Source organism: Pan troglodytes, chromosome 9 (assembly GCF_028858775.2).
Source record: "Pan troglodytes isolate AG18354 chromosome 9, NHGRI_mPanTro3-v2.0_pri, whole genome shotgun sequence".
Taxonomy (NCBI): domain Eukaryota; kingdom Metazoa; phylum Chordata; class Mammalia; order Primates; family Hominidae; genus Pan; species Pan troglodytes.
Window position 1 is genome coordinate 84,741,358 of NC_072407.2, and position 10,755 is coordinate 84,752,112.

Below are 10,755 nucleotides of genomic sequence, written 5' to 3' on the forward strand. Positions count from 1 at the left end.
ATGGCTGCAATGATTCATTTATTAATCATTCTAGCCCAGGCACATAGAGCAACTTTTATTGGGTCTTTCTGCCATGATTAAGCCATATTGATAAATATAGATCTCAATTTATCCTCCCAGTGTTGCAAAACTATATCATTGGGGACTGAATCCCCTAACATAATCCATGTTCAAGGTCAGCCTTGCACTAGAGTTCTGTGTCTCCCCTTCCAGATTGTGAGAGAAGCACAAGGTCTGCCACATAATATTAACACCAACTCAGTGTCTGGTATATTGTGTGATAACCCAGAGTTTACAACTGCTCCACCCTTCTGGTTCTTTGCATGAATCTTGCATTGTCCTAAGCTTCAAATCCTGTTTGTGAGTGAGGATGGGGTCACAGTGACCGTCAAAATCCAAATTCCACACTTTCTCTCTTCCATCTATATATGCAAACTCAATTCCTGCAAAGTAACTGCAGAGTCTTTCTAAGAATCCCCAGAACATATCTCACCTGTGCTCAGGAACAAAGCCGGGCAACTAGCATGTGAGGTCCACAGCCTCTCTCCTCTTCCCACCCACTTCTTTCTTTCCAAGGAACATAGACCCAGAACCAGTGGGAACTACATGAGGAGACAAACTGAAAGAGAAGACACTACCAAGTCCTCCTTGCTGGGTCAAGTTTATTCAGCTTGGCGTCTTTTTCCCTAGGGATAGAAGCTTTTTAGGAGGTTCCTCAGACCCCCTGAGCAAACAGACTTCTGTTGAGTGAGACCCTCTATGTTAGCAGATAGCTGTGCCTCCTCAGACTAGTTTAGGCTGCTGTTCCTCGGACTGGAAGTTCATCACAGCATTATTTGTGGAGACAGGGAGTTGGAGGCAATCTGGGTGTCCACTGGGTAAAACATAGTAGGTGTCTACCTTGGAGCAGAGCAGTCAGACGTAGTAGATAAGATGAGCACAGAACAACTCAAATGGGTCTCTAAAATACAGTGATGAGTGGCAGAAAGAATGGATGAAACAAGATATATAACACAGGACCACTTATGTGAATAAAAATACACATACACAAAACAATATGCATTTTACAAGAGTACATACCAAGAAGATACATATTAAACACACACGGTGGGGTGGAGAATGAGGAATGAAAATGGAATTAACAAATGAATGAACAGATGAATATATGTATACATATATAAAAGAAAAGAGACTTGCAGAGACCAGTGATGATGATGTACCTTCAACTGAAGAATATGATTACTTCAACCCTCTGCACTGAAGTTCCAACCTAAAAAAAGAAAAGAAGGTTTTGTGAATGGAGCATTTGAAGGAGAATGTAACAGTGGCCAGATGGGTAAGGTGGACAGGTTATAGCATTTGATTTTTCCCAAGGGCAAGGTAGTTTAATACACTGAAGCAAGGCTGAATCCTGTGTCAATGCTGGGGTTTGCAGACTCTGAGTTCATCTGAATCACCTGGAGGGCTTGCTAGAAGACAAATTGCTGGGTCCACTCTCATAATTTCTATGTTAGATCCGGGGCAGGCTCCAAAATTTGCATTTTTATCAAATTCCTTGGTGATACTGATGCTGCCGGTTAGGGATTCTAAAGGCTTCTATTAGTCTTAGACTGGCAAAACTACTCACTTAGTGGGAACTCTCCTCATAGAGTGGGGGCTTCTCTGAATCATAAATTAGGAAAAGCAAGGGAGGTGGTAAGCTTCCTTTGTAATCTTTGAGTATTTTCTCTTCCTATCGTAATTTGCTTTAAAAGATGTACAAACATCCAGGGTGGGCCCCACCGCAGATTGCATTGGATTTAAGTAAATAAGTGTTTCTATATCCTCAAAAATAAGTAAAAACGGAAGAGTGAAAGAAATACAAAATATCTCTTTGTTATAGCAGAATTTCAGAATCTCTATATAATGATCAGAACACAGAGCAAGAACGACGAAGAGCAAACAGCTTAAAGATGAAACAGGCTAATTTTGTTTTAACCAAGCCTGGTACTGGCAAATCAGTGAGAGAGCAACTCTTCATCAAAGTAGCCCTCGATATCAAATAATACCAATAACAACAACATCATTGACTACGTGCCTGCTATGCACCAGTCACTGCGAAGTGCTTTGCATGGATTTAGTCCACCAATAAGGGAGATATCCTTAATATCCCTCTTTTTCAGATGAGGAAGTTACAACTTATAGAGGTTAAGCATCTTGTCCAAGCCCACACAGCTGATAAATGAAGGAGTCAGGTTTTGAACATAAGAAATCTGAGCCCACACCCAGTGCTGTCTGAATCACGCTGTCTGATATAATTACCAGATTCCATTCTCAGCACCTTTGAAACAATACATTCGCACTCTCAAAGGCCATCGATGCGAAATTCCTTATTTTCCCTTGTGAGTGCCTCAGGTCTAAGATCTAACATCTTCTCAAGGGATAAAGAGAACACAAAATTATGGCTTCTTACCAAAATATATTTTCCCAGCTCTATCAGTCACAGTCTTAGCCAAAAACTGATGACATGCTCCAAGGGAGAAACCAAAGAGAGTTTCACAAAAAAAATACTACTTACAGATGTGTGGACGGAGGTAAGGGAGCCAATGAGGGATGGTGAAGACCCAGCGCCTAGAAACAGCAAGACGCCTTTACCACGCCCAGGCATGAGGAAGCCAGGGAAGAAGCAGTGTTAGAAACCCTGGACGGAGCTGGAACCGCTAAGCTACCAAACAGGAAACGCAGCCTGCTGCAGGCAGAATTCCTGAGAATGTCCCCAGGAGTCCAAACCCTGTCCCTACCCTTTGAGTGTGATGAGGAATCCCTCCGTCATTGTGTTATGTTATATCTCACTAATGGCCTTTACCAATAAGGGAGATTATCCAAGTACATCACTCAAATCACACGAGCACTTAAAAGCAAATAACATTCTCCAGCTGGTAACAGAAGAGGAAAGTGGGAGGAGATGACAGAAAGATTCGAATTGTGAGACAGACTTGATGTGACGTTTCTGGTCCATTGAAGATAAAGAGAGGGCCATGTGGGAAGGAATAGAGGCAGCTTCCAGGAGCAGTGTGGAGCTTCCTTGCAGCTGACAGCCCGCCAAGAAATGCAAATCTCAGTCCGACAACCACAAGAACTGCATTCCTCCAGCCTGAATGATCTTGGAAGTAGATCCTCACCTCCACGTGAGCCTCCAGATAAGAACCAGCTCTACAAACACCTTGATTTCAGGCCTCTGAGACCCAGAGCAGAGAAGCCAGTTGAGCCCACCAGGGCTTCTAACCTACAGAACTGCGAACTAATAAATGAGTGTTGTTTTAGGCCACTAAACGTGGTGATTTGTTAGGCAGCAATAAAACACCATTGTACAGCCAAAGAGGACACAGCTGTTGCCAGAATTAGAAGCCAGTGCCGGGGAGGCAGGGAAATAGGGAAATCAAACTGTTTGCTCCTGCCCTCCATCCTCCTGCCAAGGCCGCCCATTGATCAGGCCACTGAAGTTAGTCTCCCAAGAAACTTCAGCCTCACTGCAAGCCATGGATATGTTCCAGTCCCAAGAGCAAACTTGGATTTTGTGAACATGAAGTTTACACAGTTTTAGGGGTGAGCTCAAGAAATGACTAAAAAAGAGCACAAAATTAATTACAAAACTAAATACTAGTTTAAAATGAAAAAAGTAATAAATTATAAAATCTATCAGGTACCAAACATCCCAAAATTCAAAATACTGAAAAGTAAACACAATCATGTGTCACTTAACACAGGGATACATTTTGAGAAATGTGTCTTTAGGTGATTTTGTCATACTGCAAACATAGAGTGGGCTACATAAACCTAGTTGGTATATCCTACTACATTCCTACGCCATATGGTCCAGCCTTTTGCTCCTAGGCTACAAATCTGTACAACATGTTACTATACTGAACACTGTAGGCAATTGTAACACCATGGCATTTGTATATCTAAACATAGAAAAGTACAGTAAAAATACGATATTATAATCTTACGGGACCACGGTCCTAGATGCAGTCTGACACTAACTGAAATGTTATGCAGTGCACAATTGTATTTTTATTAATTGCTTTTTCTCCTGGACTTTTGACTATGTTGCCTGTAACTGCCCCTTCATATGATGACAATGGCTGTATATAACATTTTCAATAGAGAGAATATAAAATTGTCTTACCTTTAGCATGAGTGATTGATTTTTTAAATTATTCATCTTTCCTTTAGCATGGGTGATTAATAGTTTAAGAAAGTGTTTCTCACCTTCACAATTTGTAATTGGCTCTGCCATATAAATTTTTAGAATCGTTGTTATATGTGGGAAGAGGTCTATCAATTCTTTCATATTTGAACGGTAAGATTTCACTGTATTTCAAATTTTCTTACGTAGTGGCTAGTCTTAAATCATTCTTGAGTTGATTACACTCATTAACTAGTTTGTTGTTGATGTTCTTGCCATAGTGGCGTATTGTGAGCTTTACGGGTCTGAATTTTACACCAAATCAGCAAGAAATTGAAATCATTTCTGATGTGTGCATATGATTTACTCCTCTTCAGTAAATGGATTACCAAGTAATCCAAGAGCCTACTAACTATTTCTATTTGCAATTTATCTTTTCCTCTAATGAATTACTGTGCTGGGTACTATCTGAAGAATTTTTTGTTACAACTCACTTCTTAAAGTCAGATCTTTTCTTATTTTTATCTCTTATTAATTGTTTTTCTTTAATATTCCATTACTTTTATCTGAATTTTCTCTCTGTTCTTTAATAGCTAAATTTAAAGTGTCAAAGAAGGTCCAAATCAAAAATCCATAATTTCTCCTTTTTCTATTAAGACATTCCAGAATATCTTTTGGAAATTCAATTTAAATGCTGTATTCAAGCTTTATCAACTAAGCTCCCATGAAAAAAGGAGATAAAATATAAAGTATATTTAAAATTGTATATGGTTTTAAAAATTACCAAGTGTGTCCTGACAGGAATGAAATTCAATTTTGACAAAGCATCAATAAGAACTAAATTCTCTGCTTACAATTTTACACATCAGAATGGATTAGAAGAAATTTCTATAGACTAGTTTCTGACTCCATACATTTCAAGCCTTGTTTCTCCCCTCTGCTCACATTTTTGCTGAACCAGGCACCCTGAACAGACTCTATTATAGTACAACCTCTGACCTTGCATCGTGTTTTCACAGCTGCACAGTGGGCAGAGTACTATCCCTGGAAACCATTCTTATACCAGAACAGCTAGCAATAACTCTGCATGAAAGAGACAGAAAACCATGACAATGCAACAACTACACTCAGACTAAATGTATCCCCACTCAACTTCCCTGAGCTGGGTCCCCAAAATGTCCATGCTTCCCCAACGCCATCCAACACAGAGTAAAATGTGATGGAGCGGAAGTTGACAAGGAAAGAGGCAGCACACCTAACCAATTGCATGCAGTTCAAAATATCTTACTTTTGCAAATTTCACAAAACATAACCATGAGAACACATTGCCAGGGGAACCCCCCCCCCCACCCACTTCCTCACATGCACACCTTGGACCTTGGAAAGGGCCTACGCAAATGAAGATCCCTGAAGCTAGAGCTTCATTGGCTTCACGGTAAATCTGTCTCTGATTTTCATAGTTAACTTGACTAACAACAACTATATTCGTTAAGGTAACCCTAAATGGTATAACAAACAAACAAACACAAAGATGCATAATAGCTCAAAGACACTTAGAGGTTTACTTCTTGCTATGGAAAGTCCAAAAGAGGTGTTCTTCATGGACAGGTAGCTCTCCTCCAAGTGGTGACTTGAAGACCCAGATTCCTTGCATCTTGTGATTCCATCTTCAACACATGAATCCCAAAACTGCCATGCTCATCTGCATCACACCACAAAAGGACAAATGACTTGGAGATTTCTATGTAGAGAGTTCTATGGACCAGACTCACAAGTGATGTGTATCACTTCCGCTCACATTCCATCACCTAAGACTCAGTCACAGGCCGGGCATGGTAATCTCAGCACTTTGGGAGGCAGAGGCGGGAGGATCACTTGAGGTCAGGAGTTTGAGACCAGCCTGGCCAACGCGGTGAAACCCTGTCTCTACTAAAAATACAAAAATTAGCCCGGCATGGTGGGGGGCGCCTCTAATCCCAGCTACTTAGGAGGCTGAAGCAGGAGAATCGCTGGAAGCTGGGAGATGGAGGTTGCAGTGAGCCAAGATCATGGCACTGCACGCCAGTCTGGGCGACAAGAGTGAGACTCCATCTCAAAACAAAAAAAAAAAGACTCAGTCACATGGACACAACTAACTGCAAGCCAGGAGCTGAGAAAGGAAACCAAGGCTTTGTAGCAGCTCAAGTCTGTAGAGGTTCCCAGTTTTCCTCCAACATCACTCTGAAGTCCAGGGTTACAAGCAGGGACAGTGGACACTTACATCAATCCTTTTCTATGGTTGCCAGGGCAGGCACAAATTTAGGAGAGGAAAAAAATAAAATCCCTTTCCATTATCTCTGTTCCAGTGAAGTTACTGGCAAAAGCCAGCGTCGTTTGTATGTGCAACCACTAGATGGCTCTTTAGGCCTTTGGATTCCCCAAGTTTTTGTTCTGAGATGCTTTTCAGCCAAGCAGTTTGAAAGGATTCTCCAGTCATCTGAGCAGAGATATAAATGGCCCTATTCTTCCTAGCCTCACCCCAAGAATGGACCTGGGCCTGCCTCCACCTCGGGAAGATTGGCAACCAAGATAAAAGAGAAGTCAGTGCTGTTAAGCAGAGCATGGGGAAGTCCGTTGGAAGCAGAGACACTGAGCCCAGAAGGCTTGGCTAGAGGCGCAGCTCTGCCCAGAATGCTCAGTGGAATGTGGCCTCACAGTACCTGTTTTATTGTCTGTTAAATAGAAAATACACTGCTACTTTAATTTAATACAGGTGTCCTGCTTTTCCAAGTGCCTTTACAAACACCGTCTACTTTTGTCCCCATAACATCCCAGTCAGGCCAGCATTAGGCATTATGGGTCCCACTTTGCAGATGGTGAAACTAAGGGACTAAAATGTCAAATAACTTGCCCAATGAGGTCACGAGGCAAGTTATCCTTTTCATGGTTTCGTGCTTTGCGTTTTGTAAAACACTGCCAGTGCTTTGGCTTCCTCGTTTCTCACAACAGCATATGAAAGCAAGACAAGCATTGCCATCACTATCTTCATTCTATAGAGGGGGAAAAAATGCTAAAATCTAGTGAGGTTGAAGCAATCTGTTCATCTTGGCAGCACTCATGCTATAACTCTCCTTTCCAGATCTCCCCGTTAAAATTAGATTTTCAGGCTTAACACCAATTACTTTTCTGGAACAAAAGGGCCAATTCTCTCCACTTATGGTCACATACAAAGTATAAATATTTAAATTCTTTTTAAATTTAGAAAAGACTTCTTTTATCTCTTCTATAGTTTCTTTAAACATGAAACCATAATTTTCGCCAATGTCAAGATTAGCTCTGTCTTTTGCATGCTTTCGTTGTACATTTTGTCAACTACGTGAATAAAGAGAACAGAAACATAAAGGCATTGACGGAGACTGAGGAGCAAGCAGGTAAGAGAATGTGTGGCCAGTCCTTGGCGCCTCTGTGAGAAGCATCTGGACAGAGCAGTGGCTTCCAACTGTGCTCACCCCAGGCCCAGCTGCATCAGTCACATCTGTGAGTCTGGGGAAGAACTGGGCTCTTTTTCAAGTCCTCCTCTTGTCCCAGGAGATTCAGATGCACAGGCAGCACTGAGGACAATTCTGTTCTCCAAAATAAGATCCAGCACTAGAAGTCCACGGTTTGCTCTTCTGTTTGAAACTTGCCTCTTAGCCAAAGGAAGATGAAAATCTCCCTCAGAGGAAATATCAAAGTGACCTAAAAGTCAGCTACAAGTATTAAACACAGTCAAATACAGTTAAATAAATAACAGGTCTTGGATCTTCCTCAGACTCCAGATGAAATGGAAATAAATTCATAGCTAAAGGGGAGATTTTATTCTCCAACCATTGGATTTTCAGATCCTACTGACATTTACTAAGGCCTTGCATTTGGCAAATGCTATGCTGGAGGCTGTTTATATTTCAGTTCATCTTCACAACCACCATGTGGAAACATCACATGTCCCCATTCTAGAGATGAGAACGAACACTGATACTCAGAAATGATGATGTGACTGTCCTATCCAGCACTAGTGAGCATCAGCATTGGTTACATCCAGGTCTTAGAAATAACAGTATCTACCAGTACCTGGGAACCTGCTATATGCCTGGCCCTCAGCAGTAGCTACCTACCTGATTTCTAATTCTCACACTAACCCTGAAAAGCAGGGAATATTGTTATTCCCACTTTCCAGATGAGAAAACTGATGCTTAGAAAGGTTCGGTAAGTCTACAAAATGGCATCAGTAAGAAAAGGCAGAAGTGAAATTTAAACCGGTTCAGTCTGGGCCGGTGACCACTGCAGTGTGCCAATTCCAGGTCCAAGGCAGCTGTTGTAGCTGCTGCTGTTGTGTTGTTGTTTCACCACCTTTTAGTGTCATTCAACTTGCTCTCAGCAGTTGGTGTGTAACCTGTAGAAACCTGTAGGAACAAAGGTAAGGTCTTCCCAGCTGAACAGTGGCCCTGCTCAGGGAAAGGATAATAAAGTCATGCTGCAGTGCTTCCTGTTTCCTCATGCCATTATGTGGACAAGATTGGCTTTTCTTACGATGTTCTGGCAGCATCCCATGACCCAGACCTGTGCCAATGTGATTCAGATACCGTCCAAGTTCTGGGCTACTGTTCAAATATGTCCTGAGTTCCTCTGGGCCACTTTATCCCCTGCCATGCACTGAAATCCTGTTGCTATGGGCAAAATTGATTAAGAGATCGGATTCTGAGCAGCACTCTGCATCCAGATCTTGGGGGCCCTGGTACTCACATAGCACAAAGCTGACCACCCACCACTGGGCCCTCGGAGGGAGGCCCGCTCCCCTCCAGGAGAAGAACCAGACACTCCAAACACGCTGGGAAGATGCACCATTCCTGCCAGGCTGCTGCGAGTCCTTTGTGTGGGGTATTGCTTTGTCTTCTGGGGTAAAGGCTCACTCTGCCATTGCTCCTTTACAAACCAGCTCATATGAAGGGGCCAGTTAGTCACGGATTCCGGGTCATTGTGGAGGGGTAGGATGTTTTCAATGCCAGTGGTTCCAGTACCTTTTAAATCCTGAGATGAAAATCCCAGGGCACCCAGAGCTCTTCCTCATTGGATGCAAAAGAGGGACCAGGAAGTTCAAGGCTCTTTTTCAGCTCTCTCCTGAGGCTTCTTATTCAAAGAGGGTCTTTGTATAATGCTGGGGGCTTTACATATGACATCTAACACAGCCACAACCATGTGCCATATCATTATTGCCATCTGACAGGAGAGGAAGTTAAAGCTCTGGTTTAGGGCATGCAGCTAAAAGGGAAAAGCAGCAATTAACAGTAAGCTCTGTCTAACTCCAATGACGCCAAAGATACTCCCAACCTTCAAACCTCTTTTCCAATGTAGCCAGGACCCACCAACAGCAGCCACTACTAGACAGTAGGGAGCTCTTGTTTAGTAAGAAAATTTGCCAGCTAGAATCATATAGGCAGGAACAGGAAATAAATTGTGAACACTGACAGGGCCTCCCTTAGAATCAAGGAGCCCCATAGTCAAGGGAAAGGATTTAAAAGAAAAAAACTGATGACCCAAGTATATCGCAGAAAAAGAAGAGGCGTGCTGATGGTGCTGGGTCCCAGAGGCACAGGTGCCAAAACCAGCCCTGACCCAGTGCTCCTAGGGCCTAGCCCCAAAGGAGGAGATCATCTTCCCACAATGCACATGGGGCCTCTGCAGCAAATGGGAGCTGCTGGCACCACCAAGTCTGTTCTGGGTAGGACCAGTTTTCAGTGGTGACTCAGGGCCACCACCAGCTTTATAGTGTCTTTGTGCAAATTTGTTTTCAAGAAGCCTTCCCCTCCCTTGGATGCACAGCTTGGTGACACTAGAGTAAGCATGAGCTGGACTTCAGTTTCCACTCATCTCCTTGGCCATGCTCGCTCACACAGTGATGATCTGTACAATCCTCTGGTGCATGACAAACAATGATAGTAGCAGATTTACCGACTCCAGTCCTAGACTCACTTGAAGAACAAAGCCAGCCTGAGTCCCCTGTTTTGACTTATCTGTTGGACTGGATAAACCTCCAGGGTTATGGCACACCCTGGGGAGAGGGGAAGACTGTAGGGAGAGATACTAAGGCTCTACACAAAAAAGGCAGGTAGGTGCTTGAGCCGTTGTGTGAACGTAAGAGAAACCTAGTCATTGCTGCCCCCAAATTGTTGAGTTGTTTGCACAAGTTATACTACCTCTTCTGTTCCAAGTCCCTGCTCACTGCATGCTATTCTCATTTGCATGCCATCTGTATAGGTAGATCCTAAGGTCTTTCCTGGTTAGGAGTAAACTGATTATGTTTCTCACTGAATGTTAGCAAGAGGACTTACAGTTTATAAACTGTAATCTCTTCTGAATTTGGACAGTGTGAGTCAATCCTCAAGCATTGGATCTGTTTTGTGGCACTGACGAAATAAATGCCAGATGGAAAATGGGTTTTAACCTAGGCATATGGTAGTAAATAGAACTGAATTCATGCTCTGAAGGCAAGAGTGCCCGGTTCAATTAACAATGTCTGGCATGACTACAGGAGTAAGGAGTAGTTCCTGCCATACATTTGCCAACCCTGG

General features: G+C 42.7%; 1 long non-coding RNA gene across 1 annotated transcript in view; it reads right to left on the reverse strand.

Annotated features, from left to right (window-relative positions):
* LOC107967178 (uncharacterized) overlaps positions 1-6,056 on the reverse strand; it is a 616,055-nt gene extending 609,999 nt beyond the window's left edge. Inside the window, exons 1-2 of the long non-coding RNA XR_008538107.2 lie at positions 5,734-6,056; positions 1,221-1,270 (exon numbers count right to left, since the gene is read on the reverse strand). This is a non-coding gene — a long non-coding RNA (uncharacterized LOC107967178). The remainder of the gene's footprint in view (positions 1-1,220; positions 1,271-5,733) is intronic.
* Between the last annotated feature and the right edge of the window lie 4,699 nt (positions 6,057-10,755).